We start from the raw sequence: 12,569 nt of genomic DNA, 5'->3' as shown, positions 1-12,569 counted from the left end.
AGCTGTCCATATCAAACTAAAACTAAACTTACAGAATGATCAATACAGAAAAAAAGAATACAGGTACATAGTGATATTGAAGTAGGAACTTCAAAGTTTGATATGGAGATACTAAACAAGAAATGAACAACAGTATTTAGTATAAAAGTGAAGATTTTACTCCTGAAATTGTCACATGCCTTCATGTACTTCAGATCCTCTGTGGGAAGATGATGTGTAGAGACAGGCACAGTTCTTTAATTGAGTATGATGTAAGATGTACCAGCATTATGAATCATGAGACAATGAAATATTTTATGTAGCTTTAAAGCTCTTGAGCCTCAGGGGAAAATACATTCCTGGTCAATGAAGCATTATGAAGTTGTGTATCAATTTCTACCATTTCAAGTTAGACAAAAGCAATTTACCTGTAACTTTTAAGGTTGTTCTTTCCATTAACCAAGAGCATAGCAATGATCTCATCTTTGAACTCATTATTCTTCTCTTTGAACATATGGATCCCTGGTAGCATCTTTCTAAACAAACTTCTCTCTAATTTAAATAAGACTCTACCTGAGCTGTTATTTTCTTGTTCATATTTTATGTTTCCCTCTTAAAATTTCCCAGTTGATTTCAGCAAATGTTCTTTCTATTTCTTCCCTGCATTTTAAATGGATCTGATAAGAACATTCTGGTTGAAAGAATATCTCCCATGAATCAGAACACTACTGTGTCAGAGCTATGTAGAGATATAAGAATGGGAAACTGAACATGAGCTACCCCTTCAGATATATGGCACCCCTGTTATTAAGCTTGTCAACTCTTTGTTGCCTTCCCTTAATTGTAGTGACCAAGAAAATATCCTTCTGTTTATCAAAAGACCAAATAAATATTTTTGTTTCAACTAGAAACTGATTTTATAATATATTAAGTCATATTTTAATGTTTCTATATTGTATTTATTTTGAAATGGCAACATTGTTCATACATTTGAATTCATATAAAATGAAGTGCTTTCCTAGTCTAAGTCTACAGGATTTATATATTTTAGGAAATTCTAAATTTAACTTTGAAAAAACGAACTAGGCAATGATTATTTATTACAGAATATTCAAGAATAAATTTGTGAAACAAACAATATTTTAAGCTTTTTGTTTTTTCTGCCTGAGATGGCTCCCTTGTCTCTTTGCTCCTTGTTTGTGCTCATTATCTGCTCAGTTTTTTTGGTCATTGTCTGCTTGTTGTTCATCTTCTTTAGGAGGCACCAGAAATTGAACCCAGGACCTCCAAAGTGGGAGGCAGATGCTCAACTACTTGAGCCACATCTACTCTCATAAGCTATTTTTGAATTGGGTGATTGTAGGAAATTGTAGAAAGATATATCTGTTGCATTCACATCATTATTATTAACAGTAATAGCCACCACTTATTAAGCACTTAGAAAGTTTCTTGTTGAGGATTTTACACAAATAATTTTCATTTAATTTTCACACACAAAAATATGCATTAGGTACAATCTTTTGCCCATTTTACAGATGAAAAAGATAATGCTTAGTAAAGATAAATTCACCCAAAGTTAAACCCAGATCAGTGTGACCCCAAAGCCTGATGTCCCCTAGTAAATTTTAAAAATAATCAGAAACTCCAAATTCTTATTCAGGCCCCACATAAATGGCTACTAGGCTCATGGTTTCATTCTTATTGAAGAGGACTGACAGAAAGGACATCCTTCATCTACTGGGAATTTGGTATGTGCCCTGAACAATTTTGAGTTCAATGCAGTTTTATTCCACTTAATCTTCACAAAAATTCAGTGAGATCAATATTATTTTCCCCTTTTACAGGTGAAGAGACTGAGGCAGAAGAAATTAAGTGACTTTCCAAAGATCACATAGTGTTATAGGCAGGATTCAATTTAAAAAATCTAACTCTAAAATTCATGTCTTAAGCAGTATGCTATATCCTAACAACCCTGGCTGATACTGATACTGAAGAGCCACATTCATTCTGTTGACAGAGCACCAACATGGCTTGAACATATCTTTATCTTTTAGAAATACTGCCTGTTTTAGTCAGCAAAGGTGTGCTGATGAAAAGTACCAGAACTTTGTTGGCTTTTATAAAGGGTATCTATTTGGGGTTAGAAATTTACAGTTACAAGGCCCTAGAATGTCCAACTCAAGGTACCATAGGAGGAGCTCACTTACCCAAATTATTTGACACATATTGAAGCAAGATGGCAGGTGATCTTTCTTCTTCCCTCTTAAGGTTCCATGGGCCCAGCTTCTTCTGATCTCAGCTGAAGGCTGGGATAAGGCTTTTCTCTCAGGGTTTCCAGCTGCTCTGTTCTCTTCACAATGTCAGATATAAACTACCAGGGAAATGTCTCATCTCTCCTGGGGGCTCCAGCATCAAAACCAAGTTCTCTCCTCTGCCATGTCTTTTTCTGTATGAGAGTCCATTTTATCAGCCCACCAAGGGAGCTGGGATTCAACGCTAAATCACATTCTAATGATATGGTTGAATCAAAGCCTTAACCTTAATTTGATCAGACGTTTCTCCTGAATCTAATATAATCAAAGGGTTATCACACCCAGAGGAACAGACCAGTTTACAAACATAATTTCTTTTTTGAATTCGTAAATAATCTCAAACTGCCACACTTCCCCTCCATTTTTCTTTCCTTTTTGTCATTATGTTGAACCTTGTGAAATTGTTGATATTCAACCATTTTTTGACCTACACAATGCAGTATCTTATGATTTGTTGTAATATCATTATTTTTCCTAATTTAACTCTTTTCTTTCCCCTCTCTTGCCTTCTTGAATAGCCCCTTTATTCTCTTTTATTGTTCAAACCTTTCACAATTCTTGTAGACCCTACAACTAAAAGAATAACAATAAGAAATTTGGGTTTCACCTTCCCTGTAATACAGGCCTATTGCTTTCTGGCCTGCTACCTTTTAAACACCACTTTATAAAGTTACTGTGAGAATTATATTGTAATAACATAGGGCAACAGGGAAACCAGTCATACTGCCAGTAGTCATTGCTCTCTCACATTATTGTTCACTAATGGCAAATAACCAATCATGAATTTTTGAACTGGTGGTTGATAGCTCACAAAATAATGCCTCATGATGAGCCATGTGGATTAATTTATAAATCCAGACTCTTATTGAATTTGGAGCTGCTGTTAAAAAGGTAACTCCAAGTTCTGTGGTCACCCACATTGCTTTGCATCACAAACAAGGATTCAGGAAATACTGCAGGCATAAAGGATCCCCAGATCAGAGTTCCATAGTGCCTGGAGCACCCCTAACACCAGTGGACTCACATTGGGGGCTGAGGAAGGCAAGAGGGGCCAAGCCTTTTCTTTCTTCCTTATTCCCTCTTCAAAATTGGAGCAAAGAATATTTCATTTAGATCTCATTTTATTAAGAGTGGCTCTTTTTCATTTTCACATCATTTACTTATTCATTTGGCAAACATTTGTTATGGGCCTACTTGTGTGCTAGGACCAGTGCTAGGTGCTAAGGATATGAAAATGTACTGAAAATGGTCACTGACCTTGAGGGTCTCACGATCCAAAGGTGTAAATAATGATAATATATAATGAAGGCTAGAGTAAGTCAACTACTACACACCAAATAAGTGCTTAGCTCCTTTGGGACTATGCATAGAGTAGGAAAGTTTCCTGAGAAGGCAACATTTGAGCAGATTCTCGAAGGATGTATCAGTCAGCCAAAGGGGTGCTGGTGCCAAGTACCAGAAATCTGTTGGTCTTTATAAAGGGTATTTATTTGGGGAGAAGCTTACAGTTACCATGCCCTAAAGAGTCCAGCTCAAGGTACCATAAGAGGTAATTTCTCACCCAAAGTCTGTTGCCATGCATTGACACAAGATGGTTGGTAATGTCTAGGAGGGTTCAGCCTTCCTTCTTCCTCTTAAGGCTCATGGTTCCAACTTCTTCTGATCTCAGCTTTAGGCTGGCATAAGTCTTGTCTCTCTCCCTGGGGCTCATTTCTTCCCAAGCTCAGTTGCTCTGGTCTTTTCACAAGGTCAGCTGTAGACCATCAGACTTGTCTCTCTTCCCTGGCCTCTGCCATGTCTGATGAGCCATCTCTATTCCTCTGTGCTCTTCTCCTGTGCATCTACTTCTGTGTGTGGGTCTGTTTTATCAGCCCACCAAGGTGGCAGGGATTAAATGCTGACTTGCACGCTAAAGACACAGTTGAATCAAAGCCCTAATCTTAACATAAGTTAATCAGAGGTCTCAGCTGAATCTAATACAATCAAAGGGTATGCCCAAAGAAGCAGACCAGTTTACAAACATAATCAAACATCTTTTTTGGAATTCATAAATAATATCAAACTGCCACAAAGTATAACTAGGCATTTTCCTAGGCAGAAAAGAGGGTAAGTGGAAGCCACAGTAGAAGAAGGGAACAAAATCTTTACATGCTAGTGTGTTTGTATATACCTGAACCTACTTGAAAAGGAGACTAAGACAAGATTACAAAATAAATTTAGGTTATGCTAAGGAGATAGGACTTTATGTTGAAGCAAACTAGAGAAAAACGAAAGATTTCAATCTGGTACTTTAATCATGAGATTTATACTTTGGAAAATCATTCTGTTTTTAATGTGGAGAATGATTTAGTATTTAATGAATATATATATAGGCTAGAATAAATAAAGTTTTCAGAAATGGGAGGTAGGGGAAGAATTTAAGAGGTTTGGGAAGTAGAATATCAATGTTTATTATAGGATGTGGGAGTTGAGAAAGGGTAGGCTATGATGACTTCCAAATTTTCTCACTGGGTGGATGATGATGACAATGTATATTTCATCAGTTATAAGAAGTCCTTTTTTTCACATTTTAACAACTCTGAAATTGAGATCCATCTTATATTCAGTGGGATGTCTACTTATTTGACAGCATTTTTTTGTTTTTCTGTGATACGATAAATAATGGTGGATGGTCCACATGATGACATCCTAGATTTAGTAAAATATGGGAATTAAGGTCAGAAACATAGGAGGAAGATCAGACTTGGAACAGGAAGAGAGAGAAGGAGATGTCGTCACCCCTGGGAGATGAAGAGAATGGTGATTTTAGCTATTATATTTAACACATTACTTTATTATTTAAAACAAAACCACATTCCTATCTTGCTGCTTCAGGTGATCAGCACATGGAACACTTGATTATACTAGACAGAAGAAATTTGTACTCTGGTATATGAAAATTGGCTTAGGGAGGTCAGGCTGATGCTATGCGGGCTCAGGGCTCACCTGGGAAGCTGGGTTTATGGAAGGATGGTTTTATGATTTTTTCAATGACATGTTTTGTTGAATTTGGCATCCTACATTGTTAGATGTCAATTATCAGCAAAAGCTCTTAATATAAGTTAATATCTTTAATATGTCCATATTTTCAATCTTGTAATACTTCAGTAGTGCAAAAGACTTCAACTTATCCTTTGTTCTAAAAATAAATGGGCACAATCCTCTCAGTGGAAATAGTGTGTCAAATGGTATATTGCAACAATGCACAAAGCAGTCTCTATACTTCTACTTTTATTCTTCTATAGTCTATTCACCACGTATCTACCAGAGTGACCATCGGAAACTGAAATTTCATGTCACTCTCCTGCTGAAAACTCTCATTGTTTTCCATTACTCTTAGAATAAAATCCAAACTTATCTCAACCTATAAGATCCTAAATGATTAGGGCTGCTTACTTAACCCTCCAATATAACCAATTTTTTCGCACTCAGGGCCTGTGAACTTTCTGTTCTTTCTGCCTGGACTACCCTTCCCCCAGATCTCCCCATGGTTCCCTCCTTTAGGTCTCCGAGTGACCCAAACAGGATGGGAACAGAATTGGATAGGATAGGATGGATTAAGAACAGAAAATATCAGAGTGCATAGCATATAGGGTTAAATATTATCTTAAGAAAATAAGCATATACTCATATATGCATAGAATCAGCAAAAAATATATTTATTACTACAGATTACACTCAGAAAAGCTTGAAAGCCACTGACCCACAAGATAGCCAGGAACTCGAGGTCAGAATACAATACATGGGGAAGCAGATGTGGCTCAAGCAGTTAGGTACCTACCTCCCACATGGGAGATCCCGGGTTTGGTGCCCAGTACCTCCTAAAAAAACAAACAACAAGCAAAACAAATGATAAAACCAACTCAGGAAAGGTAATGTGGTTCAGTGGTTGAGTGCCAGCTTCCCACATATAAGGTCCTGAGTTCAATCTCTGGCCCCTGGTACCTCAAAAAAAAAAAAAAAAAAAAAATGCATGGAGGAAAGGCATACAGTACTGTGATGATTGAATCAATCAGATCTTCTTTCTCCTGGATTTTTAACTTGATATATACATTTGACAGGGAGTAGCAGACTAGGAGGGAAAAGTAGAGAGAAAAACAGAGCTGATGAATCATGAGAATGTAAGATAACTGAATCTAAAGTTATATCTTAAACCAGGCTTTAGTTCCTGAGGCCTAGACTTTCAACTGCTGCCATGATTTCCTGTCTTCCTCACTTTCTGGTATTTCTTACAATAAATCCCCATCACCAATCAGCCCCAAAGTCAAAACTCTCCTTGCAACCCGAAAACCTAGCCCTCTGGACATTACAATATATAATAACGTTAGAAACCAGATTCTGGTACATATGAAGGACCCCTCAAGACCTGAGAATCCATATGCCTTACTTTGAGAACAGCCGTCCTGGAAAAATTATTAGCATTAGCACATCATATCTATTTAATCACTCTATGTCTAATCTGTAAAGTGAGGGGCCAGACTAGAATTCATTGCTCAAATAACTTCTGAGACCAGGCAGGTAGGAAAAATATTTGAGGCAGCTGAGTGAAAAACCTAGGCGATTATACACAGCTTAGGAACTTACAGAATTGTAGAGCACTCGACCTTTAAAGGGTTCAAAACCACTTAAAAAAAAACAAAGCCAAAAAAAATAAATGTGCTGGTCCAGCAAAATCTGTCTCAAGCCAACCTCAGTCTACTGGTCACAAATTTGTGAGTCCTGTGCTAGTGTTGCCAGATTTCCTCTAGGTTCTTGCCTGTGTTACAGAAAAGAATTTAAGAACATGCCAATTCAGTTAGGCCAGTAATTTATTAAGGAAATGAGAGAAGAGAAGAGAAATGGGAGAAAATAACAGATTTTAGGTCCCAGGAATACTTATGTGTTGGTTCAGGCAGTGAAGGAAAAAAAAGGGGAGGTGGGTGGGGGGGGACGATTTAACCTCTAAGCTTGCTTTATCAACAATTAATTATTCCTCCACTTGTTAATACTCAGAAGAAGATTCTCAGTTGTTTGCTGTTTTGATTGATTGCTCCATCCATTAATGGGGGGGGGGGGGGGAGGGAGAAGCAATGATAAGGCCCTTTGAAAATATCCAGGGCTTTTACTTGATTCCAGATGAAATTTCATTCTAAATGGAGGATTCTCTTTGGTTCTTCCAGCAGCTTTCTGGCGGTGGTCTTTCTCCAGAGGATTTCCAGGTGGAATTCTATGACCACATGTTTCATGGCCATGTTTTTCTGCCACGTTTTAGGCTCATCTCCCCATTCCCTAAAGTAGCCTGCTTCATTAAGTGATGCCTAACGTTGTTTCCAGCCTCCTCTGATAGCCATCATCAAATTGTATGGGGAAAAAACTATTTTCTTTCATTGTTTTCTTTCTTAACTGTTAAAAGCCTAAAACATTCAAGATGACTCAGGATTCTTCTGAGACTTATGCGACCAGATGCCCAAAGTGAGCCCCCGTGCTGAAGCCCCCCAGGGCCCCGGATATTGGGGAGGAAGGGGGGGGGCCTGGAGCCCAGGGCAGTGGCCCATGGCCCAGGAGGGGGAGGAACACACCCAACATGTCATTTCAGGAGCGTTGGAATCGCAGAGTCAAGTGGGGAACAAGACGTACATACACTGGTAGCTGGAAACAGTGCAAGGCAGCAAGGTTCTAAACACCTGTCCAAAATGCTTGTGTTGCAGATAAACACAGGCCTCTGCAATGTCAGCCAAGGTTCGGGTGCCATAGTCGCTTCAGGTTATCCCCATCTGTAAGAAGGTGGCCTGTGACCCCCGCTTTGATGATCTGTCAGGGGAATGTAATCCTGAGGTGTTTGACAAAACTCAATTCCTGAATGACAACAGAACCATAGAGAAAGAGATTGTGAAAAAGCAATTGAAGAAGCACCAGTCAGGGGAGGAGCACGAGAAACTGCAGCAGCTGCTTCAGCGAAAGGAACCGCAAGAAATGGCATACGAAGGAAAGAGCAGCAAGAGCTGCCCTGAAGCAGAAGCAGTGGACTCAGGTCCAGCACGACCATTGGCCCTACTTCCTGAAGAAATGTGAGCAGCACCTGTTGGCCCTAGCTGAGAAGTTCAAGGAGCTGAAGCACAGCAAGAAGCTGGAGAGTTTCTTGAGTCAAAAGAGGCGCTGAAATGCAAGCAAGGACAGGAGATATTTCCCTTTGGGCAAAGAGTAATTGGGAACTGTCCTCAAGTCTGCCACTGCCCTGGTGAGACATGGATATGTGGGCCTTGGACTTGAGCTGTTCTTTCCCATTTAAGGGCAAGGATCACAGCTGCCCTTTTGAGCTAGGTTGGCTCAAAGACTAGAGGCCTTTGGACTGGCCATTGGACTGGACAAGAAGAGCGGCTCAGCCTCTTTCCATGCCCCACTGCATCTGTTTTATCATATACTCACCTCCTTCTCACACCCTTGCCTTAAATCACTGACTTTTTTTTTTAGAGTCCCTCAGGTTACTCTTTTTTTATTTTTTATTTTTTTATTTGTTTTTATTTATTTCTCTCCCCTTCCTCCCCTCACCCCTGTTGTCTGCTCTCTGTGTCCATTGGCTGTGTGCTCTTCTGTGTCCGCTTCTATTCTAGTCAGTGGCACGGGAATCTGTGTTTCTTTTTGTTGCGTCATCTTGTTGTGTCAGCTCTCCGTGTGTGCAGCGCCATTCTTGGGCAGGCTGCACTTTCTTTCATTCTGGGCAGCTCTCCTTATGGGGCGCACTCCTTGTACGTGGGGCTCCCCTGCGGGGTCACCCCCGTGTGGCACTCCTTGCCTGCATCAGCACTGCAGCAGATGCTGCCTAGGGGAGCCCCATGTGAAAGGAGTGTGCCCCACAAGGAGAACCATGCAAAAAAACCGTAGCCTGCTCAGGAGTGGCACCGCACACAAGGAGATGATGCAACAAAAAGAGACACAGATTCCCGGTGCCGCTGATAAGAATGCAAGCAGACACAGAAGAATACACAGTGAATGGACACAGAGAGCAGACAACGGGGGGGGGGGGGGGGGGGGGAGTGAAGGGGAGAGAAATAAATAAAAAAGAACTGAAAAAAAAAAAGAGATGCAGTTTCCCAGTGCCACCTGATAATGCAAATGGACACAGAAGAACACACAGCCAATGGACACAGAGAGCAGACAATGGGGGAGACGGGGAAGGAGAAAGAAATAAATAAAATAAATCTTTTTTTAAAAAAAGTAAATAAGAATCTTTAAAAAAAAAAGAACAATGAAATGCTTATGTCCAAATGAGCTCAAATATTTGGCCACATAGACTATTATCATCTTCCAGAGTAGGAATAATAATAAAGGCTTTAAAAGCAGTTTTGAATCCATAATATACAATAGGCATTTTGGTATTTTGGCCACTGGAAAACAAAAGCTGTAGCACCAGTAAAGGCTGAGATGCCTCACTTTTGTCGATTCAATTCAGAGAATCCATGGTTAACTAAAGCGTTAAAGATGGGGAACAGATGTGGCTCAAACAGTTGGGTGCCCACCTCCCAAATTGGAGGTCCCAGGTTTGGTTCCTGGTGCCTCTTAAAGAAAAACAAAAGCAAAGAGACAACAAGCAAGCAGACAAAGGAGCCATCTCAAGGGAGGCAAATTGTTAAAGATAGGCAAAACTTCACATTAAAAAAAAATGCTTTCAAAGTTTCTATTTAGAGCAGGGGTTCTTAACTTTTTTGTTTCATGGATTCCTTTGCCAGTCAGGTAAAAACCATGGACCCCTTATTAACTCCTCACTATACTGTGTATTATTTAATAAACATATCATATCTACACTAACACATCTCTACAAGAATAATGTTCTTTTGAATTTCATTTCAAGCTCATGGACCCCTTGTTAAGATCCCTGGTTTAGAGTAACAATAGGCAATGTGATTCCCACGTATCTGCATATATATATATATATATATATATACACATATTAAGTTAGTAGTAACATTTTGACAATGCTCTTTTATCATTAGTTAAAAAGGTTTAAAAACAATGCAAGTTATTGGTGGTAGGGTGAGTTATGAGAGTCCTGTATGATGTTACATTTGTTTGTTTTGTAAGTTCACAACTATTATTATACACTTATTTATGTATGAGTGATATACTTCAATAAATTAAAATTTTTTAAAGATTTATTTATCCCCCCTCTTTGCAGTTGCTGTCTGCTCTCTGTGTCTGCTCGTCTTCTCTTTAGGAGGCACTGGGAACTGAACTTGGGACTGCCCATGTGGGAAAGAGGCGCTCAGTGGCTTGAGCCACCTCAGCTCCCTGGTTTTTGTGTCTCTCATTGTCTTTTCTCTTTGTGTCTCTTTGTTGCATCATCTAGTTGTGCCATCTTGTTGTGTCAGCTTGCCATGCCCACCTGTCATGCCAACTCGCTGTCTTGCTCATCTTCTCCAGGAAGCATGGGAAACTGAGCCAGGACCTCCCATGTGGGAGGCAGGAGCCCAAACGCTTGAGCCACATCCACTTCCCTATAGATATGTATTTTAAAGGAATCAGATAATCTTAGAAGCAGCTTTCATGTTTCGTTTGAATTTGTCTTGAAATGACCATAGTATTATCTTCACCAGAAGGATTAGTCATCTTCTTGGTCTACGGCTAACATGGTGATCATTTGTCAGACTTGCTTTTCTAAAGGCTAAAAAAGGAACCAACAAGATGTAAACTGTAAGGAGAGGAAAGGTTGAGGGCTTTCCTGGCAGTTGGTAGCTAAAATTCATGGGATTCACAGAAAATGACATAATGGCAGTCTTTCTTGTCTGTTTGGTTCTGCTGAAGGAGGACATTCCTGCCCTTGAAATTTCCTTACAACCCGGACAAATTCACGGAAAGCTTGATCTACATTCATCCTCATCCTTACTGAGGCCTCCATGTATGTTACCTTCAGCTGCTGGGCTAACTTGCTGCTTCTATGTCAGCTGTCTCCCATGATCCAGATCTGCTTTGTTACCAATTAAAATCATCGGAAATTCATCACGGCCCTTTACTCTGAGACTCTACCTTTGAAACTGACAGATTTCTTCAGAAACAGCCTCTATCTGTGACTGAAAAGGACCAACAGGAAACCCTCTCCAGTCCTCCTCTATTGTTCTCTCATAGCTCCAAACTCTTCTTGTCCTTTTGAATCCAGAATATCGAGGCGGGCTGCTCTGCCATCTATCGCACCCTGCTTTGTAGAGGAATCGTCAATGGTTGGATCATAATCTGTTACAAAATAGGGCTGGGCCAACTGGATCGTGAGCTCCGACTTGCCCCCGCCGACCGCCGCAAGCCAGTACTTGGGGCCGGAGCCGTCCCTCCAGGCGGTGGCGGCCTTGGGGACGCCCCGAGCTGTCGCCGCCCGCCCTAGGCCCGCTCCGGGGACGTGGGCGGCCCGGGCTGCGGGCGAGCCGCCGGGTGGGTCTCGGGGGTCCGGGAGCCGCCGAGAGAGCGGTCCGCGCGGGAGCGCAGCGCCGGGGGCTGGCGGGTCCCGCGCGCTACCCATCTAGCTCACAGTGCTAGCAGAACGCTGCCTCCAGCGCCGCTACAAATACTGATATTTTTATTTCAAATAAAAACCTTGTTTGTGTTTTGTGAAAATTTTCTTCCTAGTTATATATCGATAGTTGAATCGACTAATTCTGAGCTCCATAACCAGGAAGGTAGGCTAGAATTCCAAAAAGAAACTTCTGTCAAGTTTATTCATTCATTCACGTATTCATTCAACAGTATTTATTGTCTACCAATTGCATTATTTGCACTTCCAGAGTTAAGGTCGTGTATTTGCAATGGTTTAACTCAAATGAATAGCTAAAGAGAGTTTAAGAATTAAACCCAAGTGGTTGTTTTAACAAAGCTTTACAGACTTAAAATTATTTTCTGGTTTTGTTTTATCACATGTAGTGTAGGTTTTAAAGTAATTTAGGTCCTTATTCTCCACACTGCAACTTGAAAAAAAATCAGAGACTGAAACATCTGAAAGCCGGCAATTTGTGGCTTTAGAAATGTCCTTACTTCAACATAAGTGCTGTTAATGAATAACAGATTTACAGGGTCATAGTGCCTTTTCCGTGTTTTAAAAGGAAAAAAAATAGCAGCAGATAGAGTGAATTTGAATACAATGGTTAATAAAGTCTCACAATAAATCCAATTGTTAGTAGTCTGTAAACATGATATTTTTATAGTTAGTATGACAATTTGAAACTATAGTATGACAGTTGATATATGACATCTTTTCAAAATTGATGCCTATGTAAGACT

The 12,569-nt window shown here is 40.1% G+C and overlaps 2 pseudogenes; one reads left to right on the top strand and one right to left on the bottom strand.

Annotated features, from left to right (window-relative positions):
- The window catches only part of LOC101442889 (ribosomal RNA processing protein 36 homolog pseudogene), a 58,457-nt pseudogene extending 49,943 nt beyond the window's left edge, over window positions 1-8,514 (top strand).
- Window positions 8,515-11,023: 2,509 nt separating this feature from the next.
- On the bottom strand, window positions 11,024-11,814 carry LOC101443336 (ras-related protein R-Ras2 pseudogene; annotated as a pseudogene).
- Window positions 11,815-12,569: the final 755 nt, after the last annotated feature.

The sequence above is a fragment of the Dasypus novemcinctus genome, chromosome 12 (assembly GCF_030445035.2).
Source record: "Dasypus novemcinctus isolate mDasNov1 chromosome 12, mDasNov1.1.hap2, whole genome shotgun sequence".
Lineage (NCBI taxonomy): Eukaryota > Metazoa > Chordata > Mammalia > Cingulata > Dasypodidae > Dasypus > Dasypus novemcinctus.
Note: the sequence above shows the minus strand (reverse complement) of the source record. Positions and strands in the feature narration are given on the sequence as shown.